Consider the following 20,719-nt stretch of genomic DNA (forward strand, 5'->3'; position numbering starts at 1 on the left):
AGACATAAAAATCCATTCGTCTCTATTCCACTGTGCCCTGCTCTGGTGCCATCTACACTCAACGTTCAGGACATTGGTGTTTGGGTAGAAGTTCCATCCCAAGATCCCTCCCCTGGGAGTTGTCTCAGTCCAGTCAGGCTTCAACACCCCGTCTATAGAGAAGAGATGTCTTTCTGTAGGCTTTGCGGTGTGGCTGTTTCATTAACGCCCTGCCTGTAGAGAGGATACTCTACAGGCCTTACGTTGTGCATTCGCTGTTTTCACATTTGCAGCTATGGTATAAACCCTCAAACTATCAGCCACCCGCCCGTGAACGCTCTGCCGGTATCTCACCGGCTCTGCTTTTCCTCAAACTATCCCTGCCACGGCTACCACTGGTCTTATGGAAACCAACAAGATTAGTCAGATCCGCGAGGCAGCTGTTTTCAATTCCAGCCTTTGCTCCCCTCCGTGGCTTGTGGTGCGGTGGCTCCGTGATGAGGCGGATCATACCTCTAGGTCTCTCGTATTATGCTTAAAACTCCCGTGGCTCAAAAAATGTGGCTTTTCCATACAACACGTGACGGCCACCATTAACTGACAACCAGGTCAAGTGACCAAGTCCCACCATCTTTACTGAGGTTCAGAGACCTGAACCAAGCTCGTGGGAGCTCACAAACTCTAGAGGGACAGCTGTGGAGACAGGTATACTCTGCCTGGTCCCCCAGTTTACTAATGGTTTTGTCTCTAAATTTCTCTTGCTGACTCTGTTATGTGTGTGATTTGTGCAGTGGCATGCCTTTGGTAGGCCCCACCAAAAACATCCACTTCACCCAATTCCTGTTCACTCGTGTGTGTGTGTGTGTGTGTGTGTGCACATACATGTAACTTAAATGCACCTTGTTTACTGTTAAATGTTATAATTGTCTGCCCATTATATCTCATTCCAGACTAACAATGCAATAAGTTTCATGTTTTAAGTTGGTATGTACTTTTAAGTCTCTTAATCCAACCCCACTTTACCTGTTAAGTTGACAGCAAATACAGTCAAGCTTGGACTCAGCTCTCCAGGAAGATTCTATACTGTACTTATAACTCATCTATACCCAATAAACAGCCCTCAACTGCTCAGAGATCTGGGGAATACGGCATTTAAATATGTAATTATTAGAAAATTTCATAACAAAAGAGCAGCACTCTGTTTCCTCCAGAGAAGACAGAAGACAAATGGGCACAAAACAACGTCCATCGCAATTCATTTCAACCGCCAAGTGATGACCACTGGGCAAAACTTCCGTTCATGTAAACTGAAGATCTCCAGATGTGGACAGAACCACTGAAATTGACAGTCTAGCTGCTCAGGTCAAGGAAGGCTTGTCTTCCTACAGATTTCTTAGCCCACAAGATCTTCTGGAGCCTAACAGGCCCTGCACTAAACAGCAAAAGAAAAATAAGGCCCTCAGTGACCATGAGGACCCCGAGGAGGGGCTCTAGGTGCCAACCAAGTAAGTCCCCTATCGCTTTTTTCAAATCAATAACTCAAATAAAATTTTATCCTTCTCAGAGATCTCTGATGCAGTTTGACAGCTGAGAGACTTTGTCAGTTTAAAAGGACAACCTCACCAAACGAATTTCAGGAAAACACAAATACAAGTTATTAAGGTATGTACCTGTAAGTACATACCTTATAAAGGTGCGAGGACAAATACAAGTTAATAAAATTTCCCTCTCACACTGCCTTTCATAGTCTTTTTTTAAAAAGATTTATGTATTAATTATGTATACAGTATTCTTAGTATTCTGCATGTATGCCTGCAGGTCAGAAGAGGGCACCAGATCTCATTACAGATGGTTGTGAGCCACCATATGGTTGCTGGGAATTGAACTCAGGACCTTTGGAAGAGCAAGCAGCGCTCTTAACCACTGAGCCATCTCTCCAGCCCCCTGCCTTTCATAGTCTTAAAAATACTTTTCATTGTGCAAAAAATATCTGTCACAGTCATTCTGACATAAATATGCTGCTGTTTAAAACTTAATGTTTTCACAAACCCAAAAAATACTTGTGAGTTCCAGGGAGCCAAATTAAAAGATCTACTTTAAACAGGTCAGATATACCCCTCTCAATTCCCTGGTCCTAAAATTTATTTTTTCTAAACTTAACTTTGTCCTTTGTTCTGCCAGTACCTTAAAAAGGTGTAAGAGACACATTTCCATACCACAAACACCGGACAGGAGCAAAGAGACCAGCTATGCTGGGATGTGACCAGCACCCAGCTTTCTCAGGTCTCTCCCACCCGCCACAAGACAATGCCCACAAATAAGCAGGAAGCAGTCTTGAGAATCCACTATCCCAATCTCTTAAACCTGTTGTGCCCAACCTCCCACCTTTTTATCTCAGTCTTTTCACCAGTCAGGAGGCTCTCTGCCTAGGACCTACAGGCCCTCATGGCCCATGGGCAACTCGGGTGCTCCCTATCTGAAATGTTGCCTTTGTGGCCCGCCAGGGTCTCATGCCCGTTGCCTACTGCCTCCACTTGGGGACCTGTCCCGTTTTACTTAAAGCATAAGAACATTGGTATCCCTAGACCTGGGTTTTTTCTAATTCGGTTTGATTTAGTCTGATTTGGATTATTGTACCTCAGAGAGGCCTATGAGGCTGCAGAAACTTTTCTATTAGTTCTCCAGTCCACTGTGTCTGCTCTGGTGCCACCTACACTCAACATTCAGGACAAGGTCATTGATATTTGGTCCCAGTCTGAGCCTCCTGCAAATGACGTAAATGCTGTATTCTTCTCTGAGGTAAAATGAAGACGGAATCTTTTGACTTGATTTCCAGTTACTCCCAGAGAGAGAAGACAATCAAAGGGGGCCTCAAAACAAAATCTAACTTTTTTTTTAAATAATTTGAGAAAAAGGCTGTGTTTTCTGTAACAGTACAAACAAATGCCTGCTTTACACAGTCCTGAAGATGAACAGGCTAGGGTGTCTCCAGATTCTGGGAGTAGAAAGAGAGTTAAAAACCTTGAACTATCCATTGAGAAAGAACTGCTTGGGGCAAGAGAGATGGCTCAGTGGTTAAGAACACTGGCTGCTCTTCTAGAGGGCCAAGATTCAATTCCCAGCACCCACATGGCAGCTCACAACGATCTGTTACTTCAGTTCTCAGGGATCTGATACCTTTACACTAATGCACATAAAATAAAGCTAATTTTTTTTTTAAAAAAAAAAAAGCTTTTTTTAAAAAAATTTTATTATTTGTGTTTAAAGAGACCTGCTGCTCAAGTAGCTGACTTCCTGCTAGCTCCTCCCAACTCCTGGAGAGAGACTGTTCTTTCTGACCTTGAGTCTAATCTCAATTCGGGTGAGAATCTGCCTGGAGGCATTTACTGTTTATCTGGGTTTTTTTGGCAGTCTAAGCTAAAGTTCTTCTCTCTGAGCTCTTGGGGGATGAGAAGGATGAAATTCTCTGCTAATCTTTGAGTGGGACCTCAGTGGGTGACGTTAAAACTCTCGCCCTTCTGGTTACCCTTATAGTTCTCCTCTTTAGCTCATCAGGATGACAGAGATGGTGTTCTCCTTCTACACAATCCCTCAAAGCGAGAGGCCTTAGTCCTGAAACTCTTGTACATAATAAACAGGATGTTTCCTTCTCAGTTCTCAAACTGAGGACTGTGTTATGGGCTCTTTTGTCTCTCAAAATTCCTACGTGGATGCCTAACCTCCATTGTGGTAGTATTTCAAGGAACTGCGTTCAGGAACTAATTATGGTTTCGTTAGTTCATTAGGCTTGAGCGTTCATTATGGAAAGCGTTTCTCTTTACTCCCCAACCCTAAGTCTGAGGATATTTGTGGGATGGTAGCAGCCGGCACAGTAAGAGATCCTCACAATTCGTTGCTACTTTTAATTTGGACTTCCAGCCTCTAGAACGGTATAGCAGTCCAAACTGACTAAGACATTGTGGGGTCAAAACTCTGATCAGAAATTCAAATAAACCTATCAATGGCCCCCACAAGACTATAGAATACTGATACAGAGGTGCTCCTATAGCCATTTATAGCATAGGTATATAGACAACTTCAATACTGAGGATCCAAGTCTTATTTAGTTTATTTTTTGTTTGTTTGTTGTTTGTTTTTGTTGTTGTTTTCCAAGACAGGGTTTCTCTACGTAACAGCCCTGGCTGTCCTTGATTTCAATTTGTAGACCAGGCTGGCCTTGAACTCACAGAGGTCTGCAGGCCTCTGCCCCTGCATTCCAAGTGCTGGAATTAAAGGCGCTGCAAACCACCACCACCTGGCTTATTTAATTTCTTACTCAAAGACATAACCAAGATCTACGAATATTCAATAAACATGACAGAATGAGAAAGACTGGAAAAGATTCCTGGTGGGCACTTACCACCATCCTGGTATTGGAAAAGGATAATCATGGTGTCCCACAAGGCCACAAGGATGAAAGAATCTCAGCAAGGCAACTTCTTTTGCACAAGGAGTGCACCAGAACCCAAACCAAACCATGAGGACCCCACAGGGAATATACTTGGTTTTGATTGATAGCAAGCAGGTGGTAACTAGGCCTTTTCATCACGGACTGGAGTGACCTCACAATTTAATTTAAAAGAATTGGGGCAAAAGGAAATGAAGGAAAGGGGAAAAAGTCCATCCCTCCAGGGTCAAGTTCCAGGCATGTGGGCTGGGTGGTGGGTAGGAGGTGTCATCAACAAGAGTTGTGAGAGATAAAAAGGCTTACACAAGTTTTACAAGGCGAAGGAGATTTGTGCAATACTGACCCTTGACTGGATAGCTACCTATGACAGAGAAAGGAAAATGAAACATTTTTCACACCTAGAACCCACAGGGTGGAAAGAGAGAACCAACTTCCAAAAAGTGTCTTCCCGCCTCCCCAGGCAGACCCTGTCACATGTTCTTTTCTTCTTCAAAAAGAAGATAGATACATTTAATTTGTTCAAAGGTATTAAAGCCCACCTCAGACATTCTATTATCCAAAATAAAATGTGGAATCTGAATCCCAACCCCAAATTTGTTTACTGCGTCAGCAATATCTGTCCTCAGGAGATGCCCATGCTGTGTTCTCCCTGTCAACCTCAGACACGACCCAAGAGCACTGCACCATCAGCCTAACCTGCTTCTCTCCCTACTCCCCCACCACAATAATCTACCAAAAAGGCAAGTGTGACTTTTGGTGGTCATTGCAATCAGTTTTCTGGGCACTTGATCCTAATTCAAGGCAGATACTCTGACGCTGGGGCCCACAGTAGTCTGCTCCTGTAACTGTGCACGAACAGCAAAGGCAAGGGACAGGGTCACCGTTGACACAGCACCGAGGGAGAGGCTATGCCGAAAGGGAGATGAAGGAAAATGTGATTCAACATGGAGAACCTCACAAAACATCTGACCAGGTGGAAGAAATCAACACAAGTGTTGAGAATAGGCAAAGCCATAGAAACAGAACCAGTTAGGAGTTCCCAAGGGCTGGGAGGAAAGGGACGGGAGAGTGTCTTAATTAGGGTTTTATTGCTGTGAAGAGACACCATGATCATGGCAACACTTATATGGAAAACATTTTACTGTGGTAGCTGGCTTACAGCTTCAGAGGTTCGGTCCATTATCATCATGGTGAGGAGGCTTGATTGTATAAGAGGGTAACACAAATAATAAAAACCCAGAGATAGGTATTGGGGTTCAGCTTGAAGATCAGAAAAGCAAAGCAGCCAGTCACTAGAGAGTTGCTTTACCTCTACCAATGCTCAGACCGAAGGAGCAATCCTGTCTTCAGATTGCATCCGTCTCCACCAAACCTCAGAATCCAGACTGAGTTCCCATCTCTTCCCCTTTATTTATATTCCTGTCTCTGCCCAGCCATATTGCTCCTGTCTCCATCTCTCCAGTGATAGAATTAAAGGTGGGTGACTGCCAAACACTGGGATTAAAGGTGTGAGCCGCCACCATCTAGATCTGTTTCTGGATCAATCTTGTGTAGTCCAGGGTAGCCTTGAACTCACAGATATTTGTCTGCCTTTGTCTCCCAAACCCTGGGATTAAAGATGTGTGCCATCACTCCCTGGCCTCTATTGGCTTAGCTTTGCACTCTGATCTTCAGGCATGCTTTATTTATTAATATACAAATACATATGAGCCCTCAAAACCCACCCTCTCCAACAAGACCACACCCACTCCAACAAGACCACACCCACTCCAACAAGACCACACCTCCTAATAGTGCCGCTCTCTTTTGAGGTCATTTTCTTTCAAACCTCTACAGAGAGTGAGGGCTAAGAGCCTCTCCTGGGGGTTCTGAAAGTTTTAGGATTAGATACTGATGATGGACTACTTTGTGAATTTGCCAGAAACAACGGAAATAGATATTTACAAGGGGTAAATTATATCATATAAGAATTACAACTCAAAGAAGAAATTAAATGTTACTCAATGGTTATTCTTTATAATCATAGCTGAATTACTGATTTAGCAATTAACTGAGGGTATAGGCTTGAGATACTTTTAATGTATTTTTTGTGTGCTTCCTGTCCTGCTTAACTCCCTGCCCCACGCCTTCACTCCAACCAAAGGATATTGTATTGGCTTTCTTATAGATGAAAACAACACATATGTAATTTATTTGGACTAAGAAAATATAAAAAATATGAATAAAAAACTTGAAAAGCCCACCCACCCAAAGAGAACCATTATTAACATTTCAACGTGTATTTTTCCAGATTGGTTTTCTATGTGTATATAAGAAGGAAAGTATTCTGAACTATATTATTGTGATTTTTTTTCTCTTCCACACTCTGTGTGTAAGCTACCACCTCTCATTCTGTACAAAGAATTCTTTTCTCTTAGATAATTAGGATTACTAGGGCAGGAACAAAAAGAGTGGAAAACAGCCTATATTTGGCTTTTTACTTCAAAACTAAGAATTTTGAGTCAACATTAAGAACTTTGAAGCCAGGTACAGTGGCGCACACCTGTAATCGTATTACTTGGGAGGCGAAGGCAAGCAGGTCAGGAGCTCAATTCAGCCTTCAATTTCATCAGTGACAGAGTAAGTTTCTCAAAAAACGCAAATAAAGAAGAGTTGAGCTCTTGAGCACATACACCCCCACAGCCTGGTGGTCTTCACTGGCGAAGTCGTTTAAAGCTTTCATTTGTAACTCAGAGAACAAAAACTATGTTTTATACTTCTTCATATGCCTACCTATCTGTTTGCTTATTTATTTTGAGACAGGGTCTCCAGAGACCTAGGCTAGTCCTGACCTCCTGTGGCCAGAATGCCCTTGAACTCCTGATCCTCAGGCCTCCACTGCCCCGTTTTGTTTTTTCTCTGTCTACTTCTTTGAACCAACCTCAGTGCTGCTCAGAACAGACACGCTTTATCACTCACATCTAAACATTTCTGGTCTGTCCCTGTGCATGAACAATTAAAGCCAAAAGCCAAACCCCAAAAGACCACAGAGCTGTGCAGCAGGCAGAGGATTGTGGGGACGAAGAGCCCGGTGACAGGGGCGCGAAGCAGCTGCCTGAGTCGTCACTGATTTTAGGCAAACCCTTTCTTCTTCCTGTTTTACGAACTCCATCCCTGAATTGTAGATAATGCCTTTCATGTCGTGAGTGAGACTCAAAAAAGAAAATGTACATGACACCACTTTAGAAAGAATGCAAAATGATCAAATGCATTTTTGTCTTTCTTTCTTCCTTCTTTCCTTCCTTCCTTCCTTCCTTCCTTCCTTCCTTCCTTCCTTCCTTTCTTTCTTTTTTTGTTTGCTTCTCTGTATATCCCTGGCTGTCCTTCTGGCTGACTCTGCCTCCCAAGTGCTGGGATTACAAGTGTGTATCATCACTGCCTGGCTGACCAAATACAACTTAGTACCAATCTTATTTACTCAATGGGAATATGTCCTGCATGTTCACGTGTATGAGCCACAGGTCTTTCCTTTCATTGTGTGGGTTCCAGTGATCGAAATCCGGTTGCCAGGCTTTAGCAACAGCCCCTTCACCTACTGAGTCACCTTGCCAGCCCTACAACCTGATTTTACCAACGACCCCTGACTAGAACACCAAAGAGTAAGAAGGGAGTCTTCTCTGCTGCATCCCCTTCTCATATACTCCTTCTTGCAAATGTGTAACTTTAGAATAACTCTGCCAACCTCTACTTGCTCCAAACAACCACTGCGGGCTCTGACGCGGCCACCAGCCTGTAGCTGAGGATTACTGGATTAATACTGGTGTTTTAAGAACAACTGAATTGTTTTTGTTTAGCTGACATGCGGCCATTGACAGGCATTGGTGGGAAAAGATGATTTAGGCATAAGAAAACAATCAGGGAATTTTTTATTCTACGGGTCATTAAAGATCAGCACTCTTTTTCACTTCCCCAATTAACTGATCTTACAGGTCCCGACTGGAAACAAACAAAAGTTGCAATTTTCTTCACATATCAATAGTCTTAATTTATGGGATAAGCAATCAGAAAGTCAAAATATTTCCAGGCAAAGGAAATCAAAGCCTTTCTTCCTGGACAGGTGGTATCTATCTGGTATCTGTTCTGCAGCCTATCTGTGTTGTCTCCCAGGGGGTGTGGTCCTGAATAATTCTTTTGCAGTGTTTCTGATCAAATTCAAAGTCACATATGTACTGTCTGAGAAATATCTTCTTGAGAAATAAAATACTTTTATTTGTTGGGCTTCATTTAATCCCAGCTCTCAGGAGGCAAAGGCAGGTGGATCTCTGTGAGTTTGAGGCCAGCCCAGTCTCTATAGCAAATGCTAAGCCAGCCAGGGTTGTTTAATGAGATTCTGCCCCATGGCTGATTAAAAAATACTTTTTCTTGCTAAATCAATTATTCCCTTAGAAATACTAAACAAGTATTTTTCATAGACTAGGACATATGTTAGGAAACAAAATGAATCCATCCAAGAGATGCTGGCGGGCTAAGTAAAAAAAGCCGTCACTGCTCTATGCAGTAATGGAGGTTCACGAACCTACCAAGAACTGGTAGAACTGGCTTGGAAGGCCTATGGAGAGAATTAGGTCATAGCATGCTCTCAGAAGGGCTACTAGGACCCTGGCCGCTTCCTTTTGTTTGCTCCCCACCACGAGAAACTAGGAACAGTTGTCTTCCACCGCATGCTTGTGCCATGATGTCGTAGTCTACTTCAACAAGGCCGACAGCAATGGACCAATCAGCCATGGATTTAAACAAAATAAACCTTTCGTCCTCTGATTTGATTAGTCTCGGGTATTTGTTCCAGTAGCAAAAGCTGACTAACACATCTGGCCCACATCATTCTCCATCATTATTTTAGTATTTAGTTATTTACTTCTCTGTGCACTCAGCCGTGCCCTTGCACACACCGGGCAAACACTCTAATGTGGATCTATATCCCTGTTCTTTAATTATCACTATTTTAAAATAAAATTTCTTCTATTCCATTATAGATGTAAGACATGCTTCTTTAGAAAGTAGAGGAGAAGGAGAGAAGGTTCCGTAGTTAAGAGCACTTGCTGTTCTTACAGAGAACCGGAGTTCAGTTCCCTGTAACCATAGAGGATAATTCACAACTACCTATAACTCCAACTCCAAGGGATCAACACCCGCCTTTCCCCGGAGGGCTGGGGAGTGTCTCTTCATGTATGTGTGCACACACGTGCAGACACACACGTACAGATAAGTAAAACATAAAATGTAGACTTAAAAAAAAAGGTCCAAGGATATTTTAAAGACTTTTTAAGACAGAGCGTTCAGGTTTGGTTTGGTCTGTCTGGTTTTGTTTGTTTGCTTGTTTGTTTTTGTTTATTTTTAGACAGGGTCTCAGCAGGTAGCACTGTCTGACCTGGAATTCAGTAATTAGACCAGACTGTGCTCAAAGTCATTCAGATCTGCCTGCCTCTGCTTTAAAGGCCTTTGAAAGTCTATGAAAAATTTAAAGTTGTCTTTTGTCTTTGTGTAACTGTTATGTTTTTTTCATATGTAAATAGATAAATAAAATTTGTCATCACAAAAATCTCAGCTCTCAGCCTGCCGTAAAATTATCCTGGAAACTCTAGGGCACATTAATATTACACACCAGACACTTCCCTTCTTCAGCCTGCAGTCCATCAACAATGCTGAGACCGCCTGTGAATGTGCTCTGGGACTGTTGGGTACTCAGAAAAGAAAACAAAGCAGTGTTCCATTTTCAAAGAACAGCTGGCTGCGATTCCTGTACCGTTCTTGCTTTACAGCCCCGTCTCATTCTTAGCTGTAATTAATTTACTGGAAAGATTTTATGAGAGTTAATTGACAATGCAAACACTATTCTCTGATTTAAAAAAAAAAGTCTGACTTGTTATTCCTCCGACCGCTGTATTTTTTTTTTAATTATAACTTTTTCAAAGGCGTTATCAGGCATTGATCAAATTACATTATGTGGTGACTGTAAAACTCAGCAATATAAACATTCTCAAGGATCATCTTACAGTCTACAAATGAAGTCTGAAGATTATTTGACAAAATCAAAACGCCGATTCAGCAAGATGGCATCCTTAAAAACTTGTTTAAAAGGAACTGGAGCCGCGATGAGAAATCGGCTGCAGAGCACTTTCTGCCTGCTGTCTCGAGTCGCGCTTTCCCTTAGACTTTTCATAACCTTATTGTGACGGGGAAAGGGATCCTGGTTAATGATTTCTGGGCCTGTTGTGTTGCCCGTGTCCTCCAGAAAGCCCTTTCAAGATTATTCATTGGAATCCGGCTTTATGCACACAGCCCGAGCAAAAGGCAGAGCATCTGCTAGTCAATCTGAGTCTGTGTCCATTGTCCCCGCCTGGTAACACTCTGTGAAGGATGGTTTGTGCAGAGAAAGGAGTACTGCACACTCGTACTGATAATCTCTACTCTCAGGAGGCTGAGGTCAGGGACCAGTAAGATCGTGTCACGGAGGCGGGGAGGGTCCTGGGTGCTAATTCTGATTTTGACCCTGTCCCTGTGCAGCTTCGTGTCTCTTGGAAACCCACTAAAACTAAAAGAGCTATCAACTCCTTATCTGGATAATGAAACAATAACTTCCCTAATTGCCTCTCAGCTGCGGTGGGAAACGAACAGGACAATACAAGTCACAAGAACTTTACAAACTCTAAAATCCTATCTTTTATTGTAGTAACATAAAATGTGAAAACCGGCTTTCACCTTTTAGAGCAGTGGTAGCGAACACTACCAGCATGCAGTGCAACCATCTCCGGGCTGCCATCTTCCCTGACTGAAAGTCTCCACCTCACTCCCTCGACCCCCTCCTCCCCCGTTGCACCTCCATTCCACCATCTATAGCCATGATTTGACCACTCTAGGTATTTCTAATATGGCCAATCATAAGGTATCTGCCTTTTTGTCTATTTCACATAGCATAACAGCTTCAATTGCTATAACTTGTTGAAGGATGTGTTAAAATTTCCAAGCTTTTATTTTTAGGTTTTTGAGACACCAGGTGTTAGCATCGAGGCACACCCCGGCCCTGCCCCTTGAAAACCTGGCCTGTACCCTGCACCTGGCCTTCTTGTATGACAGTCAAGTACCCTGTCCCTTAAAGAGACAAGCTCTGCCCACTCCTGCTCTCCTGCTTTCTGCCATTTCTCGGAGAAGGCAACTTTCTGTCCCTCTTTGTTATCTTCTTCTTTCTCTTTCTCTCTTTCTCTCTGCATCTCTTTGTCTCTCTCTTTCTTTCTCTCTCTCCTGTCGTCTCTTCCCTTCCCCATTTCCTGTCTCTCAATAAACTCCAAACTCCAGCTCTGTCTCTTGCACTCTAGGGATTAACACTAGGGTCTTGCTGTGTTGTCCAAGACGGCTTCAAACACCAGGAATTAAGCAGTTCTCTTGCCTCATCCTCTAGAATATCCAGATCAGCAGGTGGAAGTAAAGGCACGCTCAGCTCCAGCACCATGTCTGTCTGCATGCAATGAAATTGTGGTGTCGTGGTTTTTAGCTAGAAACCCTAGCTAAAACAGATGTGGGGCTGGGCAGTAATGATTCGTGCCTTTAATTCCAGCACTTGGAAGGAAGCAGGCAGATCTCAGTGAGTTTGAGGCCAGCTTGGTCTACAGCATGAGTTCCAAGACAGCCAGGACTGTTAACAGAAAAACCCTGTCTCCAGGAAAAAAAAAAAAAGAAAAGAAAAGAAAAAAAACAGAAGTTAGTACCAGGAACTAGGATATTGTTGTGATAGGTCTGACCACGTTTTGTGGAGTGTTTGGGTTAGGAAAGCAGAAAACAATGGATTGTTTTAAGTCCTGCTTAATGGGCCATCATAGTAGGAGCATGGAAAACAGAGTAGCTGAGAGTGATTTGAACTGTGGGTGCCAGGATCAAGAAGTTTCAGAGGAGAAGAATGTTAGTATGTGGCCTAAAGACCAGCCTTGGGATATTTTGATGAAGAATGTGGCTGCTTTTTGTCCTTGTCTGAAAAGTCTGCCTGAGGCTAAAGTGAAGAGTTTTTGATTAATTTCCTTGGCAGAGGAAATCTTAACACAGCCTAGCATAGACTCTGTTGTGTGGCTATTAGTAGTAACTCTGATAAAGATTCATAATAAAAAGGAGAAGCTGAACAAATAAAAATACAAAATTTACAGACTTAGAAAAGGGGCACCAGGAAGTGAACTAGAGCTAAATCCTGTGTTTAAGGAGATAAATGGATTAACAAACAGAACAAAGGGAGTAGTAACCTCAGTGCAAGATCCCACCCAGCTAAATTTCCAGCTTGTAAAAGTGAATTAAAGAAAAGTCTATAGTCAGGCATGGTGGTGCTTGCCTTTAATCCCAGCACTCAGAAGGGAGAGGCAGGCGGGTCTCTGAGTTTAAGGCCAACATCAACAACAGAGAGAGTTCCTGGACAACCAAACTTAGCCAGTGAAGAAAATCATTGAAAACGGGGAGCTGATGAAGATGTAACTGAGGAAGGAGGCCGTGTTCCAGCCCCAGCAAGCAGCAGAACTTGGCAGCTTCGGCCACGTGGTTCTGGCTTTAGAGTCAAGGAGTGATTAAGGAAAGCCACTAAGGCCAGGCATGTATCAGGGTGTCCCTGAATGGTGGTCTAAAAAAGCCATGTGTGAAGCTGTGAAGGTAAAGCATGGATTGCCTTGGAGACCCCAAGATGTTGGAGATGCCGGAGTCATAAGATACCTACCAAGGAAAGCTGCTAACAGGGAGTGGAGCCAGACCAAGAGAAAGGCATGTGTTGCAGTCAACAAAACTAAATGGAATTAGAGATCTGTAAAGCATTTTGACATTAGATATAGAGATACAGAGTCTGGAGATTACCCAGTTGGTTTTCAGTCTTGCAGTGGTCCAGTATTTCCTTACTATGTTTCAATGTCTATGTTTTGGAATAGTAATGTAATGTGGAACAGAGTATGGGGCTTTTGAAGTTGAGCCGAATGTATTTTTGCATTATGATATGACTACGTGCCTTAGGGGGCCCGGGAATGGAAGGTGGTGGTTTGAAAAAAAATGACCCCCAAAGAGAGAGGCACTAGTAAGAGGTGTGGCCTCATTGGAGTAGATGTGGTCTTGTTGGAAGCGTGTCATTGTAGAGGTGGACTTTGAGGTCCCCTTTGCTCCAGCTACACCCAGTGAGACAGATCATTTCGTGTGGCCTTGGAGCCAAGTTGTATGATACTCAGCTATTCCATCACCATGTCTGCATGCATGTCACTATGTCATACCGTGACCATAATGAACTAAACCTCTGAAAATGTAAGTTACCCCAATTAAATGTTTTCCTTTATAAGAGTTACCATGGTCATAGTGTCTCTTCACTGTGGCACAATTAATAAAAACCCAGAGACAGATATTGGGATTCAAACTGAAGGTCAGAAAAGCAAAGCAGCTGAGCCATTAGAGAGTTCTTGCCTCTACCAAGGCTCAGATAAACAAAGGGGTGATCCTGTCCTCAGTGTGACTGTAGACTGCAATGCTCTCCACCAAACCTCAGGCTGCCATGAACTCACCTCCTCCTGCCTTATATACCTCTCTCTAGCCAGTCATATCACTCCTATCTGTAATGATCTGTTCTGTCTCTTTAAGAGACAAGCCACGCCCACTCCCTCCCCCATCCACTGTGGCAGGCAGATCATCCTTCCTGCTTGCAACCTGAGTCTCTTTCTTTTTCATCTCCCTCTCGAGGAGGCAGCTTCTGCCTCTCCCTTCTCTCCTCTCTCTCTCTCTCTCTCTCTCTCTCTCTCTCTCTCTCTTCCCCCACCCCTGTGCTCTTCTCCTTCTCCCCCTTCCCTCCCCTAACCCACTTAATAAACATCCACCCTCACTCTGCATGGCCTGCCTATCCATGTCTCTGTCTCTTGCCTGCTGGCACACGTCTCCCTGACCAGGACCAGCCACCACTCCGTTCGGGGGACCTGCAGCTGTCCCTGCCTGGGACTGGCTGCTCTCAGGACCCGCTGACCACATGGCCTGCTGCCTGCCGCTGGGAATCCTGCAGCATTTTTTATTTTTATTTTACCATTACACTGTCTCCACCTCCCTAGTACTGGGATTAAAGGTGTGTGATTCCCAAGTGTTGGGAGCACCTTTGTGTGAGCTCTGTTTCTCTTTTTAGACAGATTTAATCTCCTGTAGCTTAGGGTGGCCTTGAGTCCTGGGCTTAAAGTGTTTACCACCACGCCCTGGCCTCTAGTGGTTTAGCTCTACATGCTGATCTTCAGGCAAGATTCATTTATTAAAACACAAATAAAATACCGCTGTGCTTCACAGCAATAGAAATCCTAACTAAGCAGGTTAGTGACTTTAAGACGGTTATTCCTTTGGGTCTGGTCCCTTTAAGGGCAAGCCACGCCCACTCCCAGCGACTTCTGACCTCCTGTTCGCCATCTTAACCTCTTCTGTCCCTTTCTCTCGGTGTGGGCACACGTGTCTCCTCTGTCTCTATGTTTTTATGTCTTTATGTCTCTCTGTCTCTTCTTTAAGTAATAAATGTTTAGCTTTATGTTTAGCCTTACATCTATTTACTATTATCCGCCGCACCCGCCCACCTGACTCACCCGGTCGCATGGCGGGACCAGCCTGCCACCCTGGAGATCCTGCAGGGACCCACAGCTGTCCTTGTCGGACTAGCGTCTGCTCTGCGAGCCTGCCGGGGAACATGCCAACATTAAACAACAACATTGGTGCCGCCGGACTCGAGAGATTCACTCGCCCAGATCCGGGGTCCCAGCTTCGGTTATCATCCAGGACTCTGAGCTTCAATTTCCGGGATTGAATCGGGACCGAGGACTTTCTCAACACCGACTCACGTGTTCCCTCTGGCTGCCCATGACTCCTACAAACAACACCGGCTTCTAATCGTGAGTTTCTCCACTCTGGCCAGCTTAACTGAGTCTTTTAACCCGGGATTGACTGGTATTCCCACTGTTTTTAGGCTTGGAGGGAACTTCTCCGCCCCTTCGCTGACATCCAATTACGGCCTCTGTTAGGCCCGTGCCTGGGACAGCTGGCCTGGCCAGCTCCCAGCACTCCTGTACCTGGGGACCCAGGGTCCCCAGCTCTCATTCTTCCTCCTTTTTTCATTCCTTTCTTTCTTTCCCTTTCATTCTCACAGTTGGCTCATGGATTGGCTGATACGGTTCAGCCGATAGCATCCCACATGTGTACCTCGGACACCTGGACACATTGATACGGTTCAGCTGATAGCATCCCACATGTGTACCTCGGACACCTGGACACATTGATACGGTTCAGCTGATAGCATCCCACATGTGTACCTCGGATGCCTGGACACATGGTCTCAGATGTTCACTTGCATCTCACCTAAACGGGGAGCCGTTCCCGCTGTAGGCTCGAGATGCCACGGTTTTTGCGGGTTTTTTCACAGTCTTGACCTGGGAAAGCAAGTCGTTCCAGCCTAAATATGTCTTACTTAAAATCCTCCACTCTTATCCGTCTTTAAATTGTCTGTTTGCACGGGTTTTCATGATTCACAATTCTAAATAGCAACTGCCCATGGCAGGCGACCCCCGGTTTTTAACCTTCCAGCTTTTCCATTCCAGCCGTGACATGGTGCAGTTTTTTTGGTTCCAGCCTTTTGCCCCCCTCTGCGGCTTATGGTTCAGCGTGGCGGCTCAATAACAGGGCAGATCACGCCTTCAGGTCCCTCTCGTTAAGCTTAAAATCCTTACAGCTCAAAAATTGTAACTTTTTCCCCACAGCACGCGGTCGCCGCCATGTTCACTGGGGTCAGGTAACTTTATTGCTATCTCGGCCGAGAGCCAGGTCACGTGACCAAGCTCTCCCATTCTTATGTATGTCCTGCCTTTCCTCTCTCTCCCCCTCCTCGGTGTTCTCTGAAATCCTCTCGCTACAGGTGTTTTGCATAGTGACGTGCCTTTGATAGGGCCCATCAAAAGCATGCACGTTGCCTAATTCCTGTTCAATCTTTCTATATATAATAATTGTTCATTATATCTCATTTCAGACTACAAAATCATAATTCTCATATTTTAAACTGATATGTATTTTTAACTCTCTTATATTTAATATTAAGCTGTTCTCTACCATTGTCAGTTCTGCCACTAATCTTAATGTTACAGTTTTTTTTTCTTTCTGTCTGTCTTTTTACAAATGTGGATCTTACCTGTTAAGAGCCAGTACAGTCAACCTCAGACCCAACCTTCCAGACAGATTCTATACTGCAGCTATACCTTATAAATAGCCTCAACTGCTCAGAGATCTGGGGAATGCGATATTTAAATATTTAATTACTAAATAAATTTTCATAACAAAAAGAGACAGGTTGGCTCCTAGCAAGCACTCTGTTTCCTCCAAGAAGACAGAAGACAAACAGTCACAGAACAGCGTCCATCTGCAGTTCTCTTCAACTGCCAAGCGCTGATCATTGGGTAAAAACTGCCTTTCACCTAAACTGAAGACCTCCAGACGTGGACAAAATCACTGGAATCGACAGCCTAGCTGCCCGGGTAAGGCAGGCCTGTCTTCCTACAGATTTCTTAGTCCACAGGGTCTTCTAAAGCCTGACAGGCTCTACACTAAACAGCGAAGGTCAAATACAACCTTCAGCGACCATAGAGGACCCAAAAGAGTAGCTCTGGGTGCCAACCAAGTAAGTTCTCTGTCATTTTTTAATCAGTAACTCAAGTAAAATCTTATCCTTCTCAAAGATCTCTGACAGATTGATAGCTGAGAGGTTTTGCCAGGTTGCCTCACCAAATAAAAATACTTTTCATTGTACAAAAGTATGTCACAGCCATTATACAATGTATATGTCTAAAACTTCTATTTTTCTTATGAGTTCCAGGGAGCCGAATTAAAGAACCCACCATAAACAGATCAGATACATACCCCTCAATTCCCTGGTCCTAAAAATTTTTTCCTTAATTTAATTTTGTCCTCTGTTCTGCTAATACCCTAACCAGGTACAAGAAACACCAGACATTTCCATGCCACAGACACCTGTCGGGAACAGAGACCAACTATGCCAGGATGTGACCAGCACCCAGCCTTCTCTCAGATCTCCCCCCCCCCAAAGACGAAGCCCACAAATCAGCTGGAAGCAGTCTTGAGAATTCGCCGCCCCAATTCCTTCAAACTGTAATGTCTAATCTTCTACTTTTTATTATAAAAAGGATCCGGGAATGTTATTCCTTTGGGTCTGGTCCCTTTAAGGGCAAGCCACGCCCACTCCCAGCGACTTCTGACCCCCTGGTCGCCATCTTAACCTTTCTTCTTCTGTCCCTCTCTCTCGGCATGTGCACATGTGTCTTTTGTGGTCTTCTCTATGTCTGTCTCCATGTCTCTCTGTCTCTCTCTTCTTTAAGTAATAAATGTTTACCTTTATGTTTAGCCTTATGTCTATTTACTATTATCTGCCGCACCCGCCCGCCTGACTCTCCCGGCCACATGGCAAGACTAGCCTGCCACCCTGGAGATCTTGCAGGGACCCACAGCTGTCCTTGTCGGACTAGCTGCTGCTCTACGAGCCTGCCGGGGAACATGCCAACATTAAACAACATCAAAGACTAAAACCTATTTCCCAGAAGCCCACATTTATTGTCCACTCATGTCTGTCAATGGACATTGAATTGCTTTTACCTCTAGGTGACAGTGACTAACTGTTGTGACAACTGATGGGGCAAGATGCTGCTCAGGTGTCCGCCTGAGACTCTGGGTATTTACCTGGCAGTGAGATCGTTGAGCATTTTGAAGAACTTCCACAGCAGTACTAGGTTGCCAGCTTCTCCCCATGCTTGCCAACCCTTCTTAGTTGCTATCTTTAGATGCATATTTAGTCTGGTAAGGTGTATCTCACTGGTTTGACTGGCGTTTCTGTGATAATTGGTGATATTGAGCATCTTTTCACCTGCTTGCTAGACACTTGTCTTCAGAGCAACATTTATTTAGTCTTTTTCCCTTTTTAAAATTGGGTTGCTTTTTCCTGTTGTTGTGTTATAGGTATTCTTTATACATTCCAGAGAGTCGTCCTTTATCATATGGATGATTTGCAAGGATTTTTCTCTCATTTCATGAGTTACCAATCTTTTCCATTTTTATTCATGGATCAGATTCTGCTAACAAGATATGTCCAACCTTTCCCTTGAATATTTAGGAATTGGAAATTCTTCAACAGACTGACCTCATCTATATAAAAACAATACCACAGTTTAAAAACCAAGTGAAGGGCTAGAGAGATGGTGCAGCTGTTGTTTCTGCTCTAGAAGAGAACAGTTCTCAGCACCCAAATCAGGCAGTTTACTATAAAACTGCCTGTAACTCCAACTTCAGTCGATTCTCTGCTGTCCTCTGGCTTCCTCCAGCTCCCCGCCACACACACACACACACACACACACACATCGATACATAAACACACATATACATAAACACACAGACACACAGTGTGCACACACACATACATAAACACTCATATACACATGCACGTGCACACACATACATACACGCACACACATGTGTGCACACACCTGTACACACATAAACACACATGCACGCACATGTGCACGATACACAAACCCGCATACACATATGCGCACTCACACACATACATACATACACACATATACACATGCATACACACATGTGTGCACACACATACATACGCACCTGCACACACACATACACACACACAACCTTTGGAAATTACAAGAATTTTTCACTTACAATTTTGTTCTTCAAGTTTAATATTATTTAGTATTAAATTCAAACTAATGTTAAATATATTTCAAACTTCCTCCATTCACAGTTTGTCCAAGTAAGTTATAGTCATGCAGTGTGTAATGATTACTTGGTTAATGACAGACCACATACAGAAAAGTGGTCCCACAAGATCATATCACCTAGTGATGTCATAACCATTTAAATTTGTGTTAAATACATTCAAAAATTTTGATACAATGTTGAAAGTGCCTAGCAACACATTTCTCAGAAGTTATTCTTGTCATTAAGCAATGTATGACTAGGCTTAGTTTATTAGCAAACTGGAAAGTATATTCTTGGCTTACACAATAATTAGAGAGATTAACAGATTTGCCAACAGAAAACTAAAGCTGTGGATGCCTGTGGGGAAAATAAAATAATGTTTTTTTGGAAATAGCATTTCTTGATCATGCTTTACCATTTCCTTTATTCACAAAGGAAATCCAACGGGCCTTGTCATAGCAGAGACTAAAGACCCTTTGCAGAAGTCAATTGCTAAACATCATGGAGGAAAATTTGTGCGGAATGCTAGGAGCCTTTCACTCGTTCTTCTGTTTTATGACTTGGTAGGTTTGACTCTGTATCAGACACTTGGATCAGGATTAAGAGAGCCCAGTCTTGCCTTCAAGAAGCCCTCATGGCTGATGGGGTGGGGAAGCATCAAGGAAAGAGGCAATCACAATACAAGAAGGCGAAGAGCTAGCTCTAAGGAGTGTTCCCTTCATGGGCAATGCACAGCTAATTGCTGTGAGGCATACCTCAGAACTATCAAGCCAGTGGCAGACATGCTTCAGCTTGTGAAACCCATCACTAATATAAAACTTTACAAAATGTGGATTGCTGTCATTACATTCTCAGTGCCCCCTTCAGTACTGAGAGATAAAATGCAGATGCCTGACATTGTATGTGTGCCTCTGTGTGTGTGTGTGTGTGTGTGTGTGTGTGTGTGCCTGAGAAAGAGATATAGACAGAGACACAGAGAGACAAGACAGAGAAGAGAGAGACAGTTTTTAAATTTGTTTTCATTATAAAAGTAATATATTATCCTACACAAGACTATCACTACAGTTCATGATAGTCTGTTTCACAATAGTCTGTTTCACCTCAGACACCACTAAGGTACAGTCTAAGCTGAAAGGTACTAAAAAGAAAAGAGAAAAAAGTCCAAGGATCTTAATAAGCTACTTGAGATCCTCAAGGTATGTGAATGACAGCAGAGGCACCAAAGCAGGCCTGGGTTAACGGAGCAGGAAAAGACTAGAAGGGAATGATATTCGTTTCTATACCCATATTTTGTATTTCAAGCTAATATCTACATATATGAACTAAGGAGTAATTACTCCCAAAGACCTGGCCCTTATAAGATCCTGCTTATCATCCTAAGTCATGCCTACTGCCTTAGGAATGGGTTAAAGAACGTGATGCTCACCTTCTCGAAGATTTGTTCTGTGTTACTCAAGTGAAAGTTTGCCTGACAGAATATAAATCTCTAGTTTCTGAAACATTGGTCACTATGAA

At 43.4% G+C, this 20,719-nt stretch overlaps 1 long non-coding RNA gene across 1 annotated transcript; it reads left to right on the forward strand.

The window, feature by feature from the left end:
- The first annotated feature begins 14,183 nt into the window (after nt 1–14,183).
- LOC148121870 (uncharacterized) lies at nt 14,184–17,836 on the forward strand. The gene is made up of 2 exons (XR_015738135.1): nt 14,184–15,324; nt 17,410–17,836. It is a non-coding gene; the product is annotated as an uncharacterized LOC148121870 (long non-coding RNA).
- The last annotated feature ends 2,883 nt before the right edge of the window (nt 17,837–20,719 follow it).

Source organism: Myodes glareolus, chromosome 6 (genome assembly GCF_982192425.1).
Source record: "Myodes glareolus chromosome 6, mMyoGla1.1, whole genome shotgun sequence".
In the NCBI taxonomy this organism is placed as follows: domain Eukaryota; kingdom Metazoa; phylum Chordata; class Mammalia; order Rodentia; family Cricetidae; genus Myodes; species Myodes glareolus.